This window comes from Saccopteryx leptura, chromosome 7 (genome assembly GCF_036850995.1).
Source record: "Saccopteryx leptura isolate mSacLep1 chromosome 7, mSacLep1_pri_phased_curated, whole genome shotgun sequence".
NCBI classification, from domain to species: domain Eukaryota; kingdom Metazoa; phylum Chordata; class Mammalia; order Chiroptera; family Emballonuridae; genus Saccopteryx; species Saccopteryx leptura.
Window position 1 is genome coordinate 83,320,115 of NC_089509.1, and position 27,862 is coordinate 83,347,976.

At 41.8% G+C, this 27,862-nt stretch overlaps 1 protein-coding gene across 14 annotated transcripts in view; it reads right to left on the bottom strand.

Annotated features, from left to right (window-relative positions):
* Positions 1-27,862, bottom strand: part of ANKRD44 (ankyrin repeat domain 44) — a 345,918-nt gene that overhangs the window by 238,075 nt on the left and 79,981 nt on the right. The window contains exon 1 of one of the 14 annotated variants that reach the window (XM_066346431.1): positions 13,562-13,695. The exons of 12 other annotated variants lie outside the window; for them this stretch is intronic. The gene's annotated coding sequence lies outside the window, so the exon portion shown is untranslated. Of the gene's footprint in view, positions 1-723; positions 770-13,561; positions 13,696-27,862 lie in introns of those variants that run through there. One more of the 14 variants, XM_066346432.1, reaches the window with a different exon arrangement.

The window sequence follows — 27,862 nt, forward strand, 5'->3', positions numbered from 1 at the left end:
TTTAACTTGAAATTCATGTAAATTTTGCAGTCTGTGCCGTAAGATATGCCATGTTTGTTTCCATGTAAAAGCAATGCATTTCACTGACTGACAAAAACATTAACTGTCTAAAAAGATAAATCATGTTAATCCTATAAATTACACAGACCTCGGCATACTTCGTCTGTGCCATTTTGAGGAGCAAAAACATCTTGGACGAAGTCAGGGTCATAGAGTCCTGCGGCCCCACCTCAACATGAAATTCTCTCTCTCTCTCTCTCTCTCTCTCTCTCACACACACACACACACACACACACACACACACACACTTGCTCTTTTTAACTAAATTTTGAGATCCCAGGTATTCATTAAGAAAGGCAGCAAGGCCTGACCTGTGGTGGCGCAGTGGATAAAGTGTCGACCTGGAAATGCTGAGGTCGCCGGTTCGAAACCCTGGGCTTGCCTGGTCAAGGCACATATGGGAGTTGATGATTCCAGCTCCTCCCCCCTTCTCTCTCTCTGTCTCTCTCTCCTCTGTCTCTCTCCTCTCTAAAAAATGAATAAATAAAGTAAAAATTAAAAAAAAATAAAAAAAAAAGTTTAAAAAAAAAAAAAGGCAGCAAGTTACAAGGCACAATTCAGATAAGAGGAATAGTGAGAGATAACAAACAGGAAAGGACACGACACGAGGAAGCCCCATGGAAGTCAACAGACCAAGACCCAAGGACAAAGGGACATATGCACCTGGGAATCCGATCACTGCCCTCTCCTCTTCTCCCGGTGTGTGACCAATGTTAGTGAGGAGGGCGAGTAATCTAAAGTAAGCTCTCATGTGCAGGGATTTACTTCATTTACTCTCGCTCTTTCTCACACACACACACACACACACACACACACACACACACTCTACCACCACTACTTGGGGGAAAGGGAGGAGGTCCTGCAGGCACGCAGATCCTAAGAATGAGGAATTGGAGCAAGGAGGTGCAGGTGCTGACAGATACAGAAGCTGTCAGAGATCAGGCAGTACAGGAGCCCTAGATCTGACACCAGGTAGATAGTGATATGCTGACAGCATGCTGACATCAGATAGGAAGGTCAACTGACCTCTGAGGCTGGGTTTTGCAAGCCAGCAGGTGTGTGAGCTTAGATATTAAATAGCTCTTAAAGAAGCCATTTGCATCATACAGTCTCAAATCAAGAACCAAAAATAAGCATTTCTTGCACCAAATATTTGGTCTCCTATAGATCTAGTCATTTTCTTGTTGCCTAGCCCTAGACAAAGGCAAATTCTCAGGGACCTACCAGTCCAAAAGGTGCAGAAAGGCAGGAATTGGGTCTACTGTGGTTACCACTGTATCCCTAACTCCTTGCAATATAGTAGGCCCTCAATAAATCTATGCTTATTGAATGTAGGGAAGGGAACATTATGGTCATAAGATAATTTCAAAATGACCCACTCATTTGTCCGGCCTCTCTGCTCTGCTTTTATGGTATGTGTAGCCAATAAGGTCACTGGCGGCTCTCACAGGAGAACTTCTACATGGCTAAAAATTCCACATCACTTCACAGCACCTGTGGTGGTGTCACATCACACATGCCTTCACTCCAAAGAATTCAGTAACACCCACTAGAGGGGAGGGAGGCAGAGACACCCACGCACTCCTGCATGCACACCAGCCGTCCCACTCAATGACCCCACACCCCAGGGTGAGAGAAAGAAGGAAACATGACTCCGTAGCTCCTTCAGTCTCATTCCATCCAGCAAGTGTGAGCAGACCATAGAGCTGAGGGGGATTCTCGTGTTTAAAGAAACATATTTTACATACAAGTTCAACCCTAAACACAAGCCAACTGCCTATCTGATGCTCGGAGAAACAGCAATCCGTTCCAGCTCTGTAGGCAAGACTGGCTGTGTTGGCCTCAATGATAGACAGAGGGTAGGCCTCCTATGTGGAGCCTTCCAAAGGGATTCTCAAGGGTAACTAACTCTGAATCTACACAACTTCTGCCTCATAGACAGATTTAAAAATAGCCACTCAGTGAGCTGCACCCCCTGCAGCAGAGTCCGATATGTCACCCAAAACAAGATTAGGTTGAACAAGGAGTATACCTTCCAAAGGAGAGGATTGTACATCTACTTACATAAGTGATCTATAACAGAAGTGTTTGTAATACAGACAATATTATTTTGGGCATGGATTAGGATTCAGTATATCTTCTTCCAACCAGTTTTCTGGGTTTAAAATGAACCAAAATAATCTGCATGGTGATTATTCCACAGAAAGCCGGCTTGAAATATTTCTGCATTTCTTCTAATTGATTTTGGCACATATTATTTCAAGACCTCTATCAAATACATTAAACACATTTAACCTTAGCTAAAATAAATCCAGCTAATTAAATGATGTAAATTACAGCTCATTAGCAGAGCACTAGTAAATATTTCTCTATCCCAACTAAGTAAGGCTTATTATACACTTGAGCACTGTGTAGCCTTATCACACCACAATTATCAGCCTTTCATGCTAAGCATAAGCTAACACAGCTATTGAGCAAGTAATGGAATTGGGTCTGTACATTGCTAAAACTCTTCGCAACTGATTCATATAATCTTTAAATAGCCAGTTTAAAACAACTACAAGTTTTCATATTCAAGACAATTCTAACACTTTTTTTTTTTTTTGTATTTTTCTGAAGCTGGAAACGGGGAGAGACAGTCAGACAGACTCCTGCATGCGCCCAACTGGGATCCACCCAGCACGCCCACCAGGGGCGACGCTCTGCCCCTCCGGGCATCGCTCTGTTGCGACCAGAGCCACTCTGGCGCCTGGGGCAGATGCCAAGGAGCCATCCCCAGCGCCCGGGCCATCTTTGCTCCATTGGGGCCTCGCTGCGGGAGGGGAAGAGAGAGACAGAGAGGAAGGAGAGGGGGAGGGGTGGAGAAGCAGATGGGCGCCTCTCCTGTGTGCCCTGTCCGGGAATCGAACCCGGGACTTCCACAGGCCAGGCCGACGCTCTACCACTGAGCCAACCAGCCAGGGCCGACAATTCTAACACTTTTAATGACCTGGTTTATTAGACTTTTTGCATAAACAAGCTTAGAACTCTTTGTTCCTTGTTAGAAAGATTCATATCTTAACCACAACCACTTTAAGAGATTAAATATTTGTATCTTTGGGAGTATAGAATCTTTTCTAAAACACCTTTTATGTTTCTTTAATGCTGTGTGAATTTTAGGATTATTTTAAGGTAATGAGGTCACTTTAGGCAACAAGGAATCAAAGAATAAGATGAAGTTTGCAGTTGAAAGATGTATTCATCTTATACCTATGATATAACTTTCTTCACATTCTTTATCCCCATAATTCTTGTGGGAAATTACCCTAAGGGAGCAATTAGGGATGAGCACAAAGATTTATGTTCAAGATATTTACTGGGGTGTTATTTATTATCAAAAATACTTGGAAGCCTCTTAACTATCCAGTCTTGGGGATATCATAAAATAAAACATGACATAACCAAATGGTAGAATATTATGCATCTATTAAAAAATGACATTTCAGAGTATTTTTAAAGACTTGGGAGAAATATTTGCTATACGACAGGAATGTTTATTTCAGTTCATTGAAGCCATTGAACCATCAAAAATTAGGGAAATTTTCCCTTATCCATGGTTTTAGGGTCAGACTAAGTTGGAAACTACGGGTTCACTGCTCTACACTTTGCCATTTTACCGTTACACTGAGATATTAGTACCGGCTAACGGCACCGAGAGAACCTCCTGATGCCAAATCCTTGGGTTTCTGTAGTCCAGCCAATGACACACAAAATACTCCTTTCTCTGCCACGAGCAAGAAAAAGTTTCAGTTGGAAAATTGGGACTGGCTGGCTATTTACTTCTTAATGTTTTTCAGTAAACAGAGTAAAATAAACTAGCACATTTTGGCTTAGATTTAATGTATCACCCTAGCATAGAAAATTCTGATGCACAATTAAGATGAGCTATACACCTGTTTTTTAAATACAGCTATTGGTTCATCCAGTCCCTGGATTTTGGTTTGGCCTAACTCTGTGCATCCATCCGGTAGAAGCATCCATGACCTTCTGGTCCAGTGCTTTGCTTCTGCCATAGCTATTGATATTATCGGGATTCTGTGTTCTAGTTACTTTTAAAAGTTCCATTTTAGGCCCTGGCTGGTTGGCTCAGTGGTAGAGCGTCGGCCTGGCGTGCAGGAGTCCCAGGTTCGATTCCCGGCCAGCGCACACAGGAAAGGCGTCCATCTGCTTCTCCACCCCTCCCCGTCTCCTTCCTCTCTGTCTCTCTCTTCCGCTCCTGCAGCCAAGGCTCCACTGGAGCAAAGTTGGCCCGGGCACTGAGGATGGCTCTATGGCCTCTGCCCCAGGTGCTAGAATGGCTCTGGTTGTGACAGAGCAGTGCCCCAATGGGTAGAGCATCGCCCCCTGGTGGGCATGCCGAGTGGATCCCGGTCGGGCGCATGCAGGAGTCTGTCTGACTGCCTCCCCATCTCCAACTTCAGAAAAATACAAAAAAAATTAAAAAATAAAAAAAATTAAAATTCCATTTTAAATGCAATTTTATTTAACACAGATGTTTCTGCAGTTAGTTTTTATCATGTTTCTTTCCTCTCCCAACTATATAAACAGTGATGAATATTAACTGCAAAATTTGGAATATACATGAGAAAAAAAAAGAAAATAACTTATCTATAACCTAACAACTAAGAGGTAAATACTATTGACATGTTGCTGTTTTTCCTCTTGCTCTTCTCTTCATGCTTACTTATTTATGTATGTGTATATGTACTTAAAATACTGACTTGCTGTCTGATATATGTATGTATTACTTAGTGCAACAAAATTCCTTTTTGCATGTCTGCTGTGTGCCAGGCCTTGGGTATGTTTTGTTTTGTTTTTACTTTTCCCCCCACCTAATATTATACAGAGGTTGGCAAAAGTAGGTTTACAGTTGTGAGTATGCAAACCATGTAGTTTATTCTTGTTTTATTTTTTATTGTATTATTTTCCATATGAACTGTAAACCTACTTTTGCCCACCCTGTACATTAAACCCTATCATTATGCTGCCATCTAATTAAAGTATGTGTCTCAACACAAATCCTGCAGGCACATGGGCACGCAGTTTTAGAAACTGACCTGCAGTTAAGACTTGGGGCCTAATTATGTCACAACAAACTGAGAGATCCTAAGAGCTATGACATACTATTGAAGGTCTTTCAAAGCCTTAAACTTCTGTGTTGAGATTTATGATGTTCTTTCTTCCATATTTCCTTCTCAATTTTTATTCAAATTCACAACCTTGATTAACGGCAGCATCTGCCAGGTCTGTCCCACGCAGCTAGAGTGTTGAGGAAGGTACACAGAAAGCCTCACAGACCGGGGTTTGAGGATTTGTTCTGACCCTTGCCAGCTCTAAAACCTCGCCCCTCGGTCCCTGTCACCTTACCCATAAAACCAAGAAGAAATCGCCTACCTCTTCTGGCTGCTGTGATGATTCAAAGGAGCTGCCCATGCGGAGGTACGAAGTATTATACAAAATCATCACTCCAACTAGAGTGTGTCCGATGGAGTTTCAAACATTATTGTCCTACTCTGGAAATAACATACAAGGACAGTATTTCGATTCAAAGGGGAAAATGAGTTGATATTTCACCCTAAATGTCTCTCACATAAAACCAAAATTTCCTCCATGGTTCATGCTATCAGTGATCCAACAAATTCCTTTTGAGTGACCCAATGTGAACTAACCAATGCGCTCCGAAGAACCAGTGTTGCTCTGGGGGAAAACAGGACATTTTCATCTGTCCTACCTCCCCCCACTTTAGGAACCGTTCTTCCTAAATGCTGTGATTCAGGTGGAACTGTTAAGACATTTTCCTCAGCTATCCTCGCCACTGGGGCAGGCACAGGACCCAGCCTGGCCAGTCAGAGTTCTTTTCCAGGAATTGATTTCCACTTTAACCTCTCTCCATGACACTGGGTAAAGGCTCAGGTCACCGTCTCCCTCTTCCCCTTCTGTGACTGGAGAGAGTCAACTTTCCACTCTGCACCAACATCATCTCACACAGAACCACCTTTTGTGGCCTTTTTCCAGCAGAAAAACATTTCCACCCTCTCAAGCATCCATGTCTGGAAAACACCACCTTCCGCCCTGAAATAGCATGAAACCTAAAGCACCAGTAGCTAGCTTGTAAGCAAGCACAGTAATAGAAATACAATCAGAATTACTCCTTTGACACCCCCCCCCACAAAAAAAAAACGAGCTAAAAGACTCAATCACCATCACAAATAAAAAGGCAGAGCTGGCTGACCTTTAAAGGCTCCCAAACAAATCACCAGCCAGCCCTTCAGAGGAGCATGAAGACGAAGCGGGAATTTTGACTATTTTCTCGTCACTGTTTGCCAAGTGAGCTTGATTTTTCTGAGGAGTTCAGATCCTTTCATTTACTCTCTACTTCTTTCATGGCCCAATTCCCTTCCAAACTACTAGGTTATCTAAACAATCACAATGATCTCCTATTCCTCACTGAATCACCTTTTTTTTTTTTTCTAGTCAGTCCAAACCCATAAAGAAGCAAAGAAGGACCCCAGGTGTCAGCTAGGGTGCAAATGCCACCAGGTCTTCATTCAAAGAATCTGAAACCAGCTCCCAGAATGGATATGATGGAGGGATATATCAGTGTTCTTTAATATAAAAAATGTGGGTGCCATCACAGCCCACCAAAATTCAAGTGACTCTACTAGAGAAAGACTATCATTTGCTTGGATGACATAACAGACTCTCCTGGAGGGAGGCAGCAAAAAGAGCACATTCTACTCTGTGTCGGAAAGACACCTGAAACTTCTGTTGTGTAAAACACCCGAGAAATGAAGCAACAGGAACACGGCTAGATGAGTCCAGAAGAGGTTATTTTCCACTTCAAGGCAGAGCAGTGATGGTTCGGAATAACTCATTCAGCCGTCCTCGAAGTGCATCCTGGAGATTTCTATCCTTCAGGTAATAGAAGATAGAGTTTTGAACAACGGTGGGGTCCACTTTTCTCATCTGTTAGATGAGCAGCGGGATGGCAGGTTTTTTTGTTGTGGGGTGTTTTTTAGGTCCTTTCCAGACCTAAAAAGCCTACAGTTTGGCTCCGAATCCACAATTCCCACAGTTTCCAGGAAAACATTTGAGTCATTGACCCCAGAGGAATGGATATTCGGCAACAAAGCCCTTCACTCTTGGATGAAAATGTTCCCTCAGCTGCCTATTGATAAATAGAATAAGACTGTCAATAGCATGAGGGCTAAGGCCATTAAGAAGAAAAGTTATAGGCGTAGGTAAAATACTAAAACGAGACAGCAGGAAAAAATAATTCTTGAGGCCAGGACACCAGACAGGATGACTTATTTGCTTGAGGTACTTTAGGAGAGGTCCTGCAAGATGGCAGAGAGATGGGAAGACTATTCTGTAAGTGGAAAGATAAAAAGGCATTTGAATTTAAAACAAGGAAAAGAGAGACATGTGAACAGAAGGAATGAAGACGTTTACTGAGATGACTATTCTCCAACACTCCTTCCCTTCAGATTCCCAGAGCAGGGGTGCTGCCTCTGTCTGCAGAGCCACCAACCTTGCCCTCCCTCGTTCTCCCTAAAATACAAACAGGACACTCTATTCCAGCCATCCTCCTTGAGCTTAGTTCTACCTGCCTTCCCTTTGCACACATTGTACAGGGCAGTCTAGAGATAAAGTGAACTGTTTACCCCGGTTTTCCCATCTTTACACCATTGCTGGAGCTGATCACTTCACTTGGAGAACTCTTCTTTGAACTGTTCCCAAGCCAGTGACCACAGATCAATAACCAACTTCTCCATGAAACTATCTGTGACTCATCCCCTAGTCTACTCCCCGCCTCCCTCAGCTCTCGGTCACATACTAAAAGAAACTTGAACTTCTGGAGCTTTATAAGGAATGATGAGAAGTTAAATATTGGATATCTAAGAGGCAGAGAGAGAAAAATAAGTTTCTTGAAGCACCATTAGACTTTCCAGAGGGGGGGGCAGGGGGAGGCATAAGTCACTTTTTTTAAATGTACAGTTCCACAGCATTAAGTACATCCACACTGTTGTAAAACCATCACCACCATCTACCTCTACAATATAACGTCATTTTTGGTTATACTAGTTTGAGTGGGATTTCAGTCACTACATCTAACAAAATCCTGACTAATGCATAAGTGCATAGTATAGATTGATAAATATAAAAAAATTCATAAAGGATATGAGGGCTGTCTTAAAACCAGTGTAAAAAGCAAAATTTTGTGACACAATGACAGAAAATGGGCTCCTGACTATGGTTCTGGGCAATAATTGGTGTCTGGGGAGACCAGAGATAATTAACCACGTGGATCATGGTGAGTAAATCAGGGAAAAGGATTCTTCGCCCTCATATTGTAACAGGAGAAAACACAAAGACACAAAGGAAGCTCGCATCTCATCTCCTAAGGGAAGATAACATTCTACAGAACAAATTAGAATCAGGCCAGCGAGACAACTCTCTTAAGGCAGGAAGATGCCTTAGAGAAGAAGGGAGGAAATAACGAAGGCTGTGAAAGCCTTGGCAGGAAGGCATCCCTTCACTTTCACAAGTGCTGGGAAGGCGCTCTCCACATCATTGCATATAGAAATGTCGCAGCGACAACGGACTAATCAGAAACCAGATGACATGCTCCGAGGGGCTGAGGGGAGGCAACAACCCCACTCAGCAGACCAGAGGACTGAAGCCCCGTCCCCAGCCTTACTCAGATGTTTATTAGCCAGTACAAGTAACTCAAAGAAGCAGATAGAGGTTCTCAGGGGGTAAAGTAAAGCACTAGGGACATGGTGACTCCTAATCTCTGTTCTGAGAGCCTAAACATTTCTGTTACTGAATCTTATCCTGCTCTTTTGCTGTTTCCAACACATACTGTTTCCAGAACGAATCAGAGAGGCCCCTGGACTCTCCTCCACTCAGGGCTTTCACCCTAGGGTGCCTCGCTGTTCCTGATTGTTTACTCTAACTCTGCAAGTCTTCATAGCATATTCCTACATAGAAATAATTGATTAAAAGTGTACAATCCAGAAAACTTGCATAAGAATGAAAGTATACAATATTTTTTAATGTAGGAAAAAAGTAGTCACAATATATTCCTTTTTTTTAATAGCAGGCCTGATTCTCTTTCAGCTTTTATTTCTTCTCCTTTACCATATATATTTAAATTTGAATGACACTGTATTTCCATTTTCTCCAAGAATAAATCTCTGTCACTAAGATGCCTAAATATGTGATTCTATATCTGATGGTGTTAAGATTCAACAAGGAATTAGATTAGTCACTATTATGTTCTTGGTATCATGTTTGTTACCTAGAAAATGGGTTCTCTAATGGTTTTTCTGATTCCTCTGCCTTTTTTCCACTCTTCTAAGTACTGCCAATGTATATTTTGAGACAAAAAAATCTGCCCTCGGGAAAGAAATGTATGGAGAGCTATTATAGGTAGACACTGGCAATTTGTTTGGTGGCCAAACTCAATTACAAATACCATGCTCTTTGGCCAGGAGGCTCTGCAGCCAGAAGATGGATGCTTTAATTAATTGCTGAGTCAGGCTGATTATATTTCTGGGGAAAAAGAAAAAAATGGATTACAAGCACAGCTCCCAGCTAAAGTATTTAGTTTGCCCAGAGCAATCAGTCTCAGAAAAATCTTGCCTTTGAAATTTACTTATTATATAAGTCAACATTAAAACCTCTGAAACATTTAACAGCCTTTATTAAATGGGCACTGAGGAGCCCAAGGTACTTGGACTCACAGGTAGACTTAGAACTGAACATTTGCATTTGAGATCTAGTATGTGAGGTGAAAGGTATTTTCTTTTTCTTTTTTTTTTTTTTTTTTTTGCATTTTTCTGAAGCTGGAAACAGGGAGAGACAGTCAGACAGACTCCCACGTGCGCCCGACCGGGATCCACCCAGCACGCCCACCAGGGGCGACGCTCTGCCCACCAGGGGGCGATGCTCTGCCCAACCTGGGCATCGCCATGTTGCGACCAGAGCCACTCTAGCGCCTGGGGCAGAGGCCACAGAGCCATCCCCAGCGCCCGGGCCATCTTTGCTCCAATGGAGCCTTGGCTGCGGGAGGGGAAGAGAGAGACAGAGAGGAAGACGCAGCGGAGGGGTGGAGAAGCAAATGGGCGCTTCTCCTATGTGCCCTGGCCGGGAATCGAACCCGGGTCCTCCGCACGCTAGGCCGACGCTCTACTGCTGAGCCAACCGGCCAGGGCGGTATTTTCTTTTAAAACAACACTTGGGAGAACATATTCTTCTCCTAAATTTACATAATTTGAATTATTGTTAAATATAACTGCTAGCTATGGAAACCTTTTTTAACATAACAGTTTGGTTATCCTTTGACTCAAAAGTCATTGCTAACGAGAAAAGCATAACTTCCAGCCTCAACCTCTTCTCTCCTCCAGGGAAAAACCCCCTAAGGATACAAAGCAGCAGAGTGAGGGGCTCCGGAGAAATGCACTTCTCCTCCCCACCCTCAGTGCTACCTTCTCTATCATGTCTTAATTTCAGATTTTAATTCTTGTAAATCCAATGTTTATATCTACTTGTTTTGTGTTTTCACTTATTCCTTATACAAGAGAAGTTTTTAAATGCCAAAATGTTTTTAAAGAAAAAAGTGTCACCAATGAATAAATACATGAGTCTACAAATGTGTAAGTAATCCCCAAAAAGTGGTAGGCATACTTCCATTGGGAAAAAGACCTTTCTGTTTTCTGTCCGTATTTATGAAACATGGGCTTCTCAGGCGCTGATTTCAACTTAAAAGAAAAAAGATCTTGGTTCCTAAAACTGTTCTCTGAGGACACATTCTAGAGGAAAATCAAGTCCTAGGCTTCATCAGACAAACATCATCACCACCATTATCATTCTTCTGATGGAAGTGCCTCTCCATTGCTTATTGTAATTACATTTTGAAGATACTTAGAAAAAAAATAAACAAATAAAAAAGAAAGGAAAAACTGTATCCTTAATTGGCATTTTCCTCCTTGTAAAACATAAGTTTTAATCTGACACAGCATGTAAAATTTCCTAATTTTTCAGGTATCATTGTTAAAATCAAATCAGCTTTTCTGAGATGATCCCCAAAGATAGTCCCGAATAAAAAGTAGAAGGATTATGTCCTGGAAAAATATTCCTTGTTCTTGGATAGGAAGAATAAATATAATCAAAATGGCCATATTACCCAAAGCAATTTATAAATTTAATGTAATTCCCATCAAAATTCCTATGACATTTTTTAAAGAAATGGAACAAAAAATCATCAGATTTATATGGAATTATAAAAAACCCCGAATAGCCAAAGCAATCCTAAGGAAAAAGAATGAAGCTGGGGGCATTACAATACCTGACTTCAAACTATATTATAGGGCCACGACAATCAAAACAGCATGGTATTGGCAGAAAAATAGACACTCAGACCAATGGAACAGAATAGAAAGTCCAGAAATAAAACCACATATATATGGTCAAATAATTTTCGATAAAGGGGCCAACAACACACAATGGAGAAAAGAAAGCCTCTTAAACAAATGGTGCTGGGAAAACTGGAAAGCCACATGCAAAAGAATGAAACTCAACTACAGCTTGTCCCCTTGTACTAAAATTAATTCAAAATGGATTAAAGACCTAAATATAAGACCTGAAACAATAAATTACATAGAAGACGACATAGGTACTAAACTCATGGACCTAGGTTTTAAAGAGCACTTTATGAATTTGACTCCAAAGGCAAGAGAAGTGAAGGCAAAGATAAATGAATGGGACTACATCAGACTAAGAAGTTTTTGCTCAGCAAGAGAAACTGACAACAAAATAAACAGACAGCCAACTAAATGGGAAATAATTTCAAACAACAGCTCAGATAAGGGCTAATATCCAAAATATACAAAGAACTCATAAAACTCAACAACAAACAAACAATCCAATTAAAAAATGGGAAGAGGACATGAACAGACACTTCTCCCAGGAAGAAATACAAATGGCCAACAGATATATGAAAAGATGCTCATCTTCATTAGCTATTAGAGAAATGCAAATCAAAACTACAATGAGATACCACCTCACACCTGTTAGATTAGCTATTATCAAAAAGACAGGTAATAGCAAATGTTGGAGAGGCTGTGGAGAAAAAGGAACCCTCATTCACTGTTGGTGGGAATGTAAAGTAGTACAACCATTATGGAAGAAAGTATGGTGGTTCCTCAAAAAACTGAAAATAGAACTACCTTATGACCCAGCAATCCCTCTACTGGGTATATACCCCCAAAACTCAGAAATATTGATACGTAAAGACACATGCAGCCCCGTGTTCATTGCAGCATTGTTCACAGTGGCCAGGACATGGAAACAACCAAAAAGCCCATCAATAGATGACTGGATAAAGAAGATGTGGCACATACACACTATGAAATACTACTCAGCCATAAGAAATGGTGACATCGGATCATTTACAACAAAATGGTGGGATCTTGATAACATTATACGGAGTGAAATAAGTAAATCAGAAAAAAACAAGAACTACATGATTCCATACATTGGTGGGACATAAAAACGAGACTAAGAGACATGGACAAGAGTGTGGTGGTTGGGGGGGGAGGGAAGAAGGGAGAGGGGAAGGGGGAGGTGCAGGGGCACAAAGAAAACTAGATAGAGGGTGACGGAGGACAATCTGACTTTGGGTGATGGGTATGCAACATAATTGAATGACAAGATAACCTGGACTTGTTTTCTTTGAATATATGTACCCTGATTTATTGATGTCACCCCATTAATAAAAATTTATTTATAAAAAAAAAAAAAAAAGAAAAAGAAAACCTAGGATACTTTTCTGTTGTCATAGCAGTCTAGTCACTTAGCAAGAATAGTTATAACTTGCCACAATTTAAGACCCAACATTCTGTGGTAAGCAGCATAAAGGGTTTATGATCTGGGCCTTGTAAGCCAAGCTGTCTGGCTTCAAATCCCAGCTGTCTTGCATATTAACCATGACCTTGGGCAAGTTACTTAGTCTCTTTTCTAATCTTTAAAGTGAGGATAATAATAATACCTGCAATATAATAGTTGTTGGAGAATTAGAAGTTAGGAACTGACACATAACAAGTAGCCAAAAATATTAGTTATTACCCCTTAGCCTCATTTTTGAAATAAGAAAATAAAGTTCCCTATTTAAAGTAGTTATTTAGGGAATAGTTTTGCCCTTTTCAGACATTAGAGTTTCTAATGCTTATAAGATTACCTAGGTGATGAATTTGGGGTTATTTTGTTTTCTTCATTATGCTTTTCTGTACTTAAAAATCTAACACCCAACATTTTTTTTTAAAGCCTCACAGGATTTTTCATTACAAACTCGATTTTCTTTCTTCTTTTTAAGAAAAAGAGCTTAAAGGTTAGTAATGAGTGTCCACATTGATTGTTTTAAAAGCACCTCTTATCTAATTCTATCTGCTCCTCCTACCTGATGCAGGGTGAGGTCAATCACTCTTCACTTTCCTCATATAGAATTGTTATAGATCACAGGCTCTAAATTTTACAAAATGTGGAGTTTATCCTGAATATAGTTGGTGACTTCCTGTTCGGAAGAAACAACAGTCGGAATCTTGCCTGGATTCTTCAGACACAGAAGAGGATTACACAGCCAAAGCTCTTTAAGTGCGAGCCGGCGAGGGAGAGAGGGAAGGGGAGGGAGGTGACCTTGGACTTGGATTCACTGTGACCACTTAAGTGTTGGATGATGGCAGAATCTGGGGACCTGAGGGACCAGGTTTTAACCAAAGTACTTGTGAGGAAACCTCTGGTATCAAATGTATGCCATCCATATTAAATTTTCCTATGACATTCATGCATAAACTATAAAATAATTCAGCATAATTTTCGTAAGATTACTCATCTGAAATTAAGTAAATAAAAAGAATAATTAATTTTTTGTTTTTCAGTGCATTACATTTAAAAATAAAACTGGTTCAGGGGAATTTGAGTCCCAAGGAAGGGTAGTTTTCTTTAGCAAGGACTGAAAATTTCACCCCCAAAACAGCCTAATAATTATAAAAAGCGTTTATAAAAATATGATTTTCTCTGTTTGGACTGAGGAAGGTAGTGTGGGTTAGAAGTTACTGTACTCACCTTAAAAATAGTTTGCGTGAGGGAGTTATATTGAGTCGGACACTTGAATTCGTGTTAACACAATAAATTAAAATTAATTTTAAAAAATAGTTTGCAACCCAAACATTCTCTTGTAGGACTATGAAGAACGTCTCCCAGCATAAACTTCTCAGGAAAAACACTTTCATTTACCTAAAAACTAACAATTCCTCCTTTCTGGCTGTATTAAACTATCTAACTTTCTGCCATCTTCAATATCTAATAAAAGAACACTTTTATGGCTTCCCCTGAAGAATTATCTTACAAACCAATGGCATATCTTCAATAACTCTTCAATAATTTTTCTGTTTTCCCAAGACAAAAATGATCAGTGTCCTTCATTACAGTAAACCCATTTACAAGCTGCTGTGTAGCTCATAAATCCCTTGGTAAGAGACCAACTATGTATATTTTAAAATAGACTGTCAGAGAGAGAGGAAATTTTAGAGTCTATCTAACCGAGCTACACATCTGAATCCCCTGGAGAGCCTTTAAAAATACTGATGTCGGGTCACACCCCACAACAATTAAATCAGAATTTCTACAGATGGGGCCCAGCCATCTGTATTTTTTAGAAGGTCACCAATTTGATGCATAGTGAGGGTCAGATACGCCTGCTCTGGTCCGACGACCTCATTCTACAGGTAAGGAAGCCAAGGCCCAGAGCTGTTAAGTGACATTTCTAAAGTCAGGTAGATAATTAGTCCCATAGCTGGGGTGAGAGCCCACATCTCAGATTCTTTCTTCTCTATTACCTTCTTTCATAGCTCCATTCCTCCTTACGAAATTATAGATGCCAAAATCTGATTCCAAAAAGGGACCACAATTTGGACCCAGTTCCCTGAGAGCGACCAGAGACCAGCTCTACCACAGTCTCCTGCTGCCTTTGTGCCCGGCAGCTTGCTGCTGTTACGGCCACTCCATCATCCTGTGAGAGGGAAACACCCCTCCTGCCATCTTCACCGGAAAGCAGCAGCCTAATTCTCAATTTATATTAATGGTTTTCTTTTATTGCTTCCACCAAACCCTGCCCTCTAATACTTCTCTTTAAATAAAATAATAACAGTCTCTTTTTAAAAACTTCATTCAGTGGTAAATTGAATTTCTAGCGTAGGGATGAACTAAAAGCTTTCATATAAAGAAATGGCTTCAGGGCAACTTCTTCAAAAAAAACAAATCATTTACTGACGGGTGGTCTGAAGCTATGCTTTCAGGGACAGCTGTACATGGCGCTGCAGACACAGTGCGAGGAGCTGGAGCTGAGCCAAGCTCCTCAAGTATGGGGTGTCACGTTGCACCGCTGGCCCCTTTCCGAGGTTCTGGAAGGGGACAAGCACAGTGGATCCACCCAGGGTTTAGGGAACACCTCCTGATACACATAATGTAAGGTGTGAAAACTCCTGGAAGGCCTGGTCCTTTCTCTGAATGCTCTGCCTGGACCCATGTGTATGTCCCAATCCTGCTAAATTATTAAAAATAACCAAGAAAATGTTTTTGTTTTTAATAAAAAGTAATCCTCTGGGGCAAGAAGAAAAAGATGGACAACCTGTGAGAAAGATGTGTCAAAAACACAGCAGAGCCTAACCAGGCAGTGGCACAGTGGATAGAGCGTCGGACTGGGATGCCGAGGACCCAGGTTCAAGACCCCGAGGTCGCCAGCTTGAGCGCGGGCTCATCTGGTTTGAGCAAAAGCTCACCAGCTTGAACCCAAGTTCGCTGGCTCGAGCAAGGGGTTACTTGGTCTGCTGTATCCCCCGGTCAAGGCACATATGAGAAAGCAACTGATGAGCAACTAAGGTGCCTCAATGATGAACGGATGCTTCTTGTCACTCTCCCTTCCTGTTTGTCTGTCCCTATCTGTGTGTGTGTGTGTGTGTGTGTGTGTGTGTGTGTGTGTGTGTGTGTCACAAAACGGGAAAAAAAAAAACCCAGCACAGTTGAACAAGAACTGGACCAGGAGTCCAAAGACATCACCCCAGCCCAGTTGCTGGCATTTACTTGTCACATGTTGGGGCAAGTCCACTTCTCAGGGCTCCATTTTCCTGAGGAAAAGCTGGGATAATGCCTGTTGTGACTGGCCCATTGGTTGTGCAAACCAAACAGATAGATAATGTACATTTAAAAATCCTTATAAAACTGTACAGAAATGTATGCCTTACTAAAAAGAACAAAAGAGATTAAAAGAAACATCTCCAGATAAAAAGTTAAGATGTTCAGGTCCTAAACACCTAAAACAAATAATAAAAAAGACGAGTTTAGAATAATTCACGTAAAACGTCATGTTGAACCAGCATGACTGTGGAGTCAGGCAGACCTGCAGTCAAATCTGAGCTCTATCGAGGTACCTCTCAGAGCCTCAGTGTCCTCACTCACACAGTGAGGAGCATGATGGCATGTCCTCTTGGACATTTGACCAGGTCGACATGATAATCATGAAAAGAGCTTAGCTCACTGGCTGGCACAAGGTAAGTGCTCAAAAAAAGTGCTAGTTGTTGGTTCCTATTGTGATAATTATTGTTACTTTCATACTTCCCCTGTGTCACAAAGTTGAGGTGAATACTAGGGATCAGATGGGTCAAGTGATTGCACACAGGAAGTTTTTAGTAATAGATGGTCACCGTTTACTCTACTTGAGTTTCCAGCTCTCCCTTTTGACAACCAGAAATATTACTGAAGGCCACAGTGCAAATTCTACACTTTCTCTCTCACCCAAAGATTTCTTTTTGACCTGGTCCAACTCTTCATAGGCATTGAGTGATATCAGGCAGGCTGTTAAAGTTCTAGATAACCACCCTCACATTTCAGTCACAGATGTATCACCATGTTCCAGGGGCCCCAGATAATGAGCATGTTTTTCAAGGTAAAAGCAGGAAGCATCCCCACAGTATTAGGTCCATGTTCTACAACTATTGGATCATATAGCTAAGTCAGGGTGTCTGGCACAAATCCAGCCTATTCCCAGAATTATCAGACATAGCAGGCAAACAAACAAAAGAATAAAAGCTACTTGAAGAGAAGTTACATGAGATGTGCATCTATGTTCTAGAAATTTCTGTAATGGGCCACGTGTGTCACTGATCTTACCAACACTTTCATTTGAATGAAGAAAAACGGGGTGGGGAGGGCCACAAAAAGTTAATGCAAAAAGCATTCATTTGATGTGAAACTTCATATGATATGTGAAACATATATTCACATGTAAAACAGCACAAATAACATTCTCTTTGGAAATGTCAAAAATATTAGTTAAGCTCCTTACACTATTAAACAAAATTCTACAAGTAATATAGGCTCATGTGTAGAGAGTTAGAAAATGCAAATAAAGCCTGACCTGTGGTGGCGCAGTGGATAAAGCGTCGACCTGGAAATGCTGAGGTCGCCGGTTTGAAACCTGGGCTTGCCTGGTCAAGGCACATATGGGAGTTGATGCTTCCAGCTCCTCCCCCGTCTCTTTCTCCTCTCTCTCTCTCTTTCTCTCTCTCTCTCTCTCTCTGTCTTTCTCTCTCCCTCTCTAAAATGAATAAATAAAATAAAAAATTAAAAAAAAAATAAATATGTCCTTTAAAAAAAAAAAAAGAAAATGCAAATAAAATTTTAAATGAATTAAGATCATCCCTGCCTGACTGGTGGTGGTGCAGTGGTAGGGCATTGACCCAGATGCTGAGGTTCCTGGTTCAAAACCCCAAGGCAACTGGCTTGAGCACGGTCTCATGGACATGAACCCAAGATCCCTGGTTTGAAGCCCAACCTCACTGGCTTGAGCCCAAGCTTGCTGACTTGAGTCCAAGGACACTGGCTTGAGCAAAGGGTTACTGGCTGAGCTTGAGCCTCCTGGTCAAGGCACGTGTGAGAAGCAATCAATGAACAGCTAAAGTGAAGCAATTATGAGTTGATGGTTCTCATCTCTTCCTATTTTTCTCTCCCCCTCTCTCTCTCTAATCAATAATAAAAAAAAGATCATCCCTATTCAAACCTCCCAGAGATGATGCTATTAACATTTTAGTATATAATCTTTCATACTTTCCAGTCCAGCTATATGTAAAAATAAAATAAAAATTCCCAAAATGAGGGAATAACTCTAGCTAATTAAGTCCCTTTAAAACACAGAGGCATTTTAAAGACCTAATGAATTAAATGATAACTAATTTCTCCTTTCGATTACCATGTAATTAAAATACGTGAAAACAAACAGCTTTGCATTTAGTAATACTGATAGATAATATTTATGAAGCACTTATATTGTACCAGGCACACACCTAATGTCCACATATAAATTAACCCTTTCGTTCTCACAGTGGCTCTGTGAAGCGGGTACAATTATTGTTCCTGAAAACAAAGCACAGTGAAGTGAAGAATGGTACACCAGGTCACACAATTAAAAAAAAAGTGCTAAACCTGGATTAGAGCTCAGGTAGCAGGGCTCCAGAGTCCGTGTTCTCAATCACTTTGCTACGCTGCCTCTCAAATATCACTGTAGAATCAGAAAAAAGAAACCTCTTTATGCTTATCCATAACTCGGCAGCAAATGTAATATAGTGGTTGCTGAGCTAATCATAAAACTGTCTAACGTGCTGAAAATCACAACACACCCAGATAATCTAGTAAGCAAATACTGATTAAAATATACAAACGGAACTTGCATTTCATAAGTAAAGATGGAAGGACCATCTTGGAAGGTGGGATGTTGGGGTCAAATACAGGCAACACAAGCTTTCTTCAAGAATGCGCTGTCTGTGTTTAGGTTTATGGCTTAGGTTAGACTGCCAACAATTTTTCACAACATTGATACATCTGTGGTTGCATTTCCCCAGAGCACCATAACCTGCAGTCTTGCCAAAATTAAATAAAAGGATTGACTGTCCTTTCTCTTCCTCTGCCTTAGGGATGCCTATTTGAACTGTGTAGGGAATAAAGCTACTATGAACTCAGCATTCAGGAAGACTTTTCTTCTTGGATTGTAACCAGAATTCCTTATTCCATGACCTGGTCCAAGTCATTTCAAAAAGCAGCTAAAGACAGATCCAACTACTCATCTTTTCCAAGGAAGATTTTGAAAAGAAAAATCATGTGAGCTAGAAAGGTATATAATTAATTGTATTATAGGGACTGCTAATATAGGGGCATATTCTAGCCTTTGACAAGTGCAGGTCACCAGATTACTTCACATAGAGAAGTAACAGTAAGTAGTATTTTTATGACATGAGAAGTAACAAGAGAGAGGGAGCAGGAAAGAGTATAGTTATTAGGAAAGCTAACTACTATGCAAAAACAGCCCCTAAATCTTGGTAATATGACAGAGGAAGAGTTTATTTCTTTCTTATGTTAAAGTGCAGTACAAATCAGAAGAGGGTTGAGCTCCATGTCGGCATTCAGGGTCCCTTAGGCTTCTTTCTCCAGTGGCTCCATCATTTCCCAGGACCTCTTCTGGATGCTGTACTTACAGTCAACAAACCAGGAGAGGCAAAGTAAAGGATCACTTGGGAAGTTCTACAGGGATAAGGAGAAAAAGTGGCCACATCCCATGGGCCAGAACTCAGTCACCTGTCTCCACGCAAGGAAGGCTAGAAAATAAGCCCAGAAAGGAAAGAATATAAGATTTGATAAAATAGAGCATTATTATCTCTGCCATGAAGAGGAGAAAGAAAATGAACCCAAATTTAACAAACAGAGACCTATATGCCTTTACCTAAGTCACTGTCAGCAGCCATGCTTCTCGACGCTAAACTGAGCTGAGCCTGAATTATCCATTAAGAACATCCCCACCTGACCTGTGGCGGCGCGGTGGATAAAGCATGACTTGGAATGCTGGGGTCGCAGATTTGAAACCTCAGGCTCGCACGGTCAAGGCACATATGAGAAGCAACTACTACGAGTTGATGCTTCCCACTCCTTCACCCCCACGTCTCTCTCTCTCTCTCTCCTCTCTCTAAAATCAATAAATAAAATCTTAAAAAAAAAAGAGAGAGAGAGAGAGAATGTCCTACCTACACACCCTTCCTTAACCCTGCCAAACACGACAATCCCATGTTCTTCTAGGCCAGTGGCTTTACCAGGAAAATTTTTGCGCTGTTAAGGGAGATTTGACAACATCTGGAGACATTTTTGATGATCACAGCTGGGTGAGCACTAGCACAGACATCTAATAGATAGAGACCAGGATGCTGTTAAACATCCTAGTGTATACAAGATAGTCCCCCACACCAGAGGATTATCGGGCCCAAAATGTCAACAGCACTGTGGCTCAGAGAGTCTGCGCTAGGCCTTGAATCCAGGGCACTGTTTATACATCTATATTCTAACACTGCCACTCATAAGCCTTTGTGTAGTCACTAGGTGCCCGGTGCTTCACTTAACACATTGTAGTAAAACAGCTATCTCTGTGTTTCTATTTCCCCTTCCCCAACAGACTACGAGCTAGGAGACAAGAATAGGATTGTTCTCTGCAGCCATAACCACACTCCAGTGTCCACTGTTATCAGGTACTGAATGAGTGGATGGATAGATGACTTTGTCCCTGAACTGTGTACCACACTCTGGCCTTTTGAATAAATCAAGGTATTTGGTTCTCAAAGTATTTGGTTCTCAACAAAACAGCAACAAGGAAGCGATAATCCAATCTGTCTCTAAGAAACCCAATGCTCAAAGGAACACATGACCAGAGGCTAGAAATGAGATACAAAGCCTCACGTTTACAAGTCAGGTCTTCATAAAACCTCATCCAGATCCAAAGACAGAGGAAGGAGTAGCCATACGGCAGCAGCATGGTGAACTTCATCTCATAGGAGTCTCTATGAATACACCTACTATCCCAGACCCCATAGCATGGCACTTGGGGATGGGCACAATTCCAAAAATGTTTGTCATTCAAAAATCTGTCCATACAAGAGAGGAGGAGCCCCTTTACAGCTGGAATAGGGCCCACTTCTTCCTAGAAAGAAGTTTCTTTTAATGGCAGGGAGCCCATTTGATCCAAATGGAAGTCAATTCATGAAGTCGCTTTCCTGGCTTTCTTCCCATCTCACCTCTCCTCTTCTACTCCACGGGCTTTCCGCTCGAAACGAGAGCAGTGCTCTCGGGCACGCCTCACCAACACACCAAGAACAGACTCAATGGACTATTATGCCCATGACCAAAACACCACCTCATGTTTGTAAAATGGTTTTCAAGAAAGTTCTTTCATATTTTTTATTTTATTTGACCCTCATCTTCTTCTTTCAGTACTAATATTCCCTCACAATACCTTTCAATGGTTTGAGGCTTTATCAGTGCAAACATTGTCCATGGTCCCAGTACTTTCTACTCAGGGCAGCCCTGCTGTAGTACACACCCTTATGCTGGGTAGAAAGAGAGAAAATTTAAAAATGAAGAGACTTGGCTCCATCTGATTCCTGACCCTGTCACTTATTAGCTCTGTGACTTAATTTATGTCACACATTTTCTCCTGGGCCATTTCCTCCCGTATTGAGCAGAACCAATGCTGCCTGACCTCCTCGAGCCATTGCTCTTAGAAGGATTCTGTGGGATAAAATGTGCAAAAGTACCATGGGAGGCAGTGTCATAGCTCTTCCCAGAAATGATCAAAATGCCTCTGAGACACTGAATATATCTAACTAAAGAAAAACTGCTAGAAAATACAAATACATAAATGATATCACTAAACCAATCAAGGGCTGCACTTTTTCCTTCAACCAATAACTGATGACTTCTAAACTGACTTAACAAAGGAAATAAGCAGCAACATCTTTTATTCTATTTCATGTTATAGCTTCTCACAGTTTAACAATAACTCAAGTTTAACCACTTATCTTTGAGCAAGAACAATAGTGCAATTAAACAACTCAAAACTATACCTTGTTCAGTTGTTCTTGCCATTTTCTTTCGTAAGACATCACCAAGCTGTAATGGCAGGGAATGTCTATAAACCATTGACTATATTTAACCAAATAATATAGAAATGTATTCTTAATTTTAAAAATATACAGAGTAAATCAGAAAACCCCACCTATCTTCACTTCCCAGAGGTAATCAACTGTCCATCTGTCTGGTGTGTATCCTGCCAGATTTCTTTCTACGGATTGACTGTATGTGCATATATACAGAAGTCTCTTGTTTTGTTTTGTTATATACAACGGGTCCTTGTGTTATGACAGTCTCGACATAAAACATTTTGAGTTTATGATGCACAATGTCATAAAAACAAAAAAAAAATGAGATGTTTCGGCTTATGTCATTAGCCTCGTACTTACGGACTATGTGGGTGAACTAGCTTGGTGGCACAGTGGAAGAACACATGTAACATGACATAGGAGTGAGGGAGTTGGCATCCCCCGGTACACTTACCTACGCCATTTTGGACTGTTGAAAGTGCAGTGTTTGTTTGTGTCGCTTTGTTTGGTGATTTCTTGGCCCTTACCATGACTCCTAAAGGAAAGTCAGAGTCTTCAGATAGTAGTGCTTCAAAGAAGATGAAAGCCTTCATGACAGAAGTGAAATCAGACATTGTAAATAGATCAGAAAAAGGAAACTCAGCGACGAACATCAGCCACAGAAGGCCTTAGCGGCTCTATTGTAGCAACAGTTACCAAGGATGAGAACCATATCCTAGAGCACGTAAAGGGATCAGCCCCTATGAAAGCAACTGTGATTACTAAACAGTGGACTGGCATCATGATTGAGATGGAAACACTGCATGAGTTTTATGGCTGGAAGACCAGCATCGGCAGCACATAGCATTAGTCTAATGTTGATTCAGGAGAGGCTAAAGGATTGTTTGAGGCAATAAAAAGTGAAAAAAGAGTAGGGAGTGAAGAGTGTGTGGGGTTGGTTCATGCGTTTCAAAGCTCGCGTCAACTTACATAACCTTAAAGTGCCGGGTGAAGCTGCTAGTGGGGATGAGAAAGCAGCAAGCGAATTTCCTAATAGGAAGAGCCAATTAATTTAATTAGTTGGCTGAATTAATTAGAGAGGGGGGCAACTTGCTGAACAAGTGTTCAATGTTGACGAGACAGGCCTTTTTTGGAAGCGTATGCCTAACAGGACCTACCCATCTCCAAAGAGGAGAAGACAGCACCAGGCCATAAAGCTGACAAGGAGAGACTGACTGCTTCTTGGGGGGATGCTGCAGGCGACTTCAAACTCAAGCCTTTGTTGGTGTACCAGGCACAGAATCCAAGGGCACTGAAGGGCACATGGAAGGGTCAACTGCCTGTCATCTAGACGGCTTGAAAGATGCTTCAGATTTTTGAGGAGTGGTTTTCCAGCCATTTTGTGCAGCAGTGAAGGACTACTGTGTTAGCAAGAGGCGACCTTTTAAGGGGTTGCTAGTGCTGGACAACGACCCTGGTCACCCTGGCCACTGGAGTGACTTTAACCCTAATGTCAAGGTGGTTTACCTTTCACCTAATACCACTGCCCTTTAACAGCCCACAGACCAAGGTGTCATTGCCTCTTTCAAGGCCAACCACCTCTGGAGGACATTTGCTATGACTCTTAATGCAACTGAGAAAGACAAGAACCTTACACTCAAAAACTCTGGAAGTCTTCTAAAATTTCCGATGCTGTACAAAACATTGCTTTTGCCTGGGATGAAGTGAGGCAAACAAACTTAGTGTGTGGAAAACACTGTGTGCCCAGTTTGTGTATGACTTCCATGGCTTTGAGGAGTCGGTGGAGGCTGTAACACAGAAGGTTGTGGCCGTGGGTAAACAGCTTACTTTGGAGGTGGAGGCTGAGGATGTCACAGAGCTATTGGCATCCCATGGAGAGGAGCTGTCTGCTGAGAACTCATTCAGCTGGAGAAGCAGCTGATTAAAGAGGAAGAGATAGAAACCCCAGAACCCAAGTGATTTACTACCAAGTGTTTGGCAGAAGGTTTTTCTATGGCAGAGAATGGGTTGGCAAAATTTCAGCCTGAGGACCCCAGCGATGACAGACTCAGTAAGGTCTACAGAGCTGTTATGGATGCCTTGCAATGCTATAGGCAGACTTTGGAAGAGAAGTCATCAACCTTCCAGACTAGCCTGGAACAATCCTTTAAGAAGGTAGAGAGGCTTGCAATAGACCCTGTACCCTCTACATCAGCTGCTTCTCAAGATGAAACACCTATAGTACAGGTAGAATCATCTCCAGCGTCTCCTGCATGTTCCTTAGGCAATCCTGATTCACCTGACCCAGTATCTCCAGCACCTTCTGCAGGTTCTCCTGCCTCTCCAGCTTCCTCCTCCCAATTGGTCCCTCTCTCCCACCTTGCAATGCCCCTTCCAGTGTGCAAGCCAACCACAGGAATAAAGGTAAGGAATTTTTTTACACTCAGTTTTTGTCATTTTTTTCTGTTACTACACTACAGTGTACAGTACAGTATATTTATGTCTTTTTCATTTTCTGTGACTTAATTTTGTTATTTCCTAGATTATGATTTTACAACTGTGTTATAATAGGTAAGTGACTTAGACTAGGGTGTGTTTCAACTTAGACCAAAATTCAGGTTACATCACTGTTGTAGGAACAAAATTGTGTCATAACCTGAAGACACCCTGTAATTGAAATTATATTTCAAGATCTGTTCTACAACTTGCTCTTTGGACTTTCTGTAGATTTTCTCAGGTCATGCATGCCTATCCATCTCATTGTTTTTAATAGCATATGTTCTCTCTTAGGAAAATATTCCAAGCTTTACTTAACCCTGTTGATAGAACCTTGGTGGCTGCCAATTTTCAAAACTACAAAGCTGTGCTGAACTTTTAAAGTTAAGTTGCTAATGGACTCCATTTGATTGCCTCTCTCCAAAGTTCACCTGAAACCCACTGCCAATAAAGTTCTTTCTAATATCACCTACCTCCCAGTAATAAGAAGCAGAGATTCTTTTATGAAAATAGTGTGAACTCAATAGAGCCTTTTTAAGAAGCTGCTAAAGAGAGGGTTAGGGCTCTTAGACTCGCCAACAAATGGTGGTGGGTTTTTTTGTTTGTTTGTTTGTTTGTTTTATTTTAAAGAGAGAGAGAAGGACAGACAGACATGAAGGGAGAGAGATGAGAAACATCAACTCATAGTTGCGACACCTTAGTTATTTATTGATTGCTTTCTCATATGTACCTTGACTGGGGAGCTTCAGCCAAGCCAGTGACCCTTTGCTCAAGCCAGCAACCTTGGGCTTAAACCAGTGATCTTGGGCTTCAAGCCAGTGACCAGGGGGTCATGTCTATGATCCCACGCCCAAGCAGACAACCCTGTGCTCAAGCTGGTGAGCCCATGCCCAAGCCAGATGAGCCCACAGTAAAGCTGGCAACCTCAGGGTTTCAAACCTGAGTCCTCAGCATCCTATGCTTTGTCAATGCTTTGTCCATGGCGTCACTGCCTGGTCAAGCTTACTGCTAAATCTTTCAAACTGCTTCCTTATCCATTGTTAATAACATTTTTTCCATCAGTGCTGTGTTTTACCTGAAAAATGGGTCTCTACCTGTGGGTTTCCTGTGCTAAATTAAGCATTACACACTTCAGCCTCAACACACACATGCATGCACACACACCTCAAAGAAAGATGGTACACCTACAAGAAATTCCAGCACACTATAAGGAATTGTTTACCCAGTTAAGCATGGTCTTGGATTCTATCAAATAAATAAATATATACACACACACACACACACACACACACACACACACACATAAATAGATTTACACCGTTAGGCTCTTCTACAAGACAAAAAACTATCTTCACGTGGAACTTCCAAATTCAAATATTTGTTGATTGCCTACTATGTGCTGTGAGAGGCTCAAAAGGAGTATAAGATTCAACCTCTTTCTTCCAGAGCTATAAAACAGAGAAATGAGGTTTAAAGGAATAAAACAATTAACTATCAATGCAAAGTAGTCCATGATTAAGTAAGTAAATAAACGATAGGAGCAATAAACAAGTCATTCTGAATAGGGCCCTCAGCACTGCAGTGGGGGCTTCAAACGAGGAGTTAGTTGATAAGGGCTAGTTATTATGTGACCATAAAACAGTAATTCTGGCAGTAACAGACACCTGGACAAACGAATCGAAGTATAATTGTACATCTGGTAGAAATAGGACCAGAGGAAATAGTGCCATAGCAAACCCCGTGTGCAGGCCAAACAGCTTGCAAAACACTTCACGACAAAGCCTTCGGGGAGGGATCAGAACTTAAATTTAAGGCACTTTTTTTCTCCTGAAGGATGCTTGTGTATGTAAATACACTAAAAAACCACCACTAGGCCCTGGCCAGTTGGCTCAGCGGTAGAGCGTCGGCCTGGTGTGCAGAAGTCTCAGGTTCGATTCCCGGCCAGGGCACACAGGAGAAGCGCCCATCTGCTTCTCCACCCCCCTCCCTCCTTCCTCTCTGTCTCTCTCTTCCCCTCCCGCAGCCAAGGCTCCATTGGAGCAAAGATGGCCCGGGTGCTGGGGATGGCTCCTTGGCCTCTGCCCCAGGTGCTAGAGTGGCTCTGGTCATGGCAGAGCGAAGCCCTGGAGGGGCAGAGCATCGCCCCCTGGTGGGCGTGCTGGGTGGATCCCGGTCGGGCGCATGCGGGAGTCTGTCTATCTCTCCCCGTTTCCAGCTTCAGAAAAATACAAAAAAAAAAAAAAAAAAAAAACCACCACTAAGCATCTGCTGTGCCCATGTAAAGACCAGATGAAGACATATGGTCCCCACCTTGAAAGCATTAACACGTGGGTGTCCCACCCACTCCAACTTAAGGGTGTCCTGAACCCACCTCCCTACCTAGTCAATGGTAAACCTGAACTCATGAAAAACTTTTCAATAAAAAATAAATTTAAAAAAGAAGTGACAGGAGAATATATAAAGTATATGTATGTGGACCAATAGAAAGGAGGACATTATTTAAAGATTTCTTGTTTTAACTTATTTTTATGATGTTGAGGCTTGGTTTGGTCTATAGGGCCTAGTAGTTTCTCTCAACTCTATGCCTAGAAGTATTGCCTACATATCCTTATGAGGGAATCTTTAAATAAGCTTCAATTTTCTTTCTCCATTTATCAGAAAGTCTCAATTCAAGCCCCAAACTTCCAGTTTCCCCATGATAAATAGCAGGAAGAAAAGGGAAAGAGAAAGAGAAAGAGAAAGAGAAAGAGAAAGAGAAAGAGAAAGAGAAAGAGAAAGAGAAAGAGAAAGAGAAAGGGAAGAAGGAAGGAAGGAAGGAAGGAAGGAAGGAAGGAAGGAAGGAAGGAAGGAAGGAAGGAAGGAAGGAAGGAAGGAAGGAAGGAGGAGGGGAGGGGAGGGGAGGGGAGGGGAGGGGAGGGGAGGGGAGGGGAGGGGAGGGGAGGGGAGGGGAGGGGAGGGGAGGGAAGGGGAGGGGAGGGGAGGGGAGGGGAGGGGAGGGGAGGGGAGGGGAGGGGAGGGAAGGGGAGGGGAGGGGAAAGAGGGAGAGGAGGGGGGAAAGAGGGAGAGGAGGGGAGAAAGAAATTCCACAGGAGAAAGAAAGAAAGTCCACAGTAGCTACTGAGAAACGCTGTACCCGGCCAGTCCCCAGTTCCGTCTGTTCCGAGTACACAGTGAGGGGGATGCTCTGAACACTCTTGCTTTTGGTAGAGAAGCAGCAAAGGCAAATCAGCATTCAGAAACATTACAGAGAAAATGGG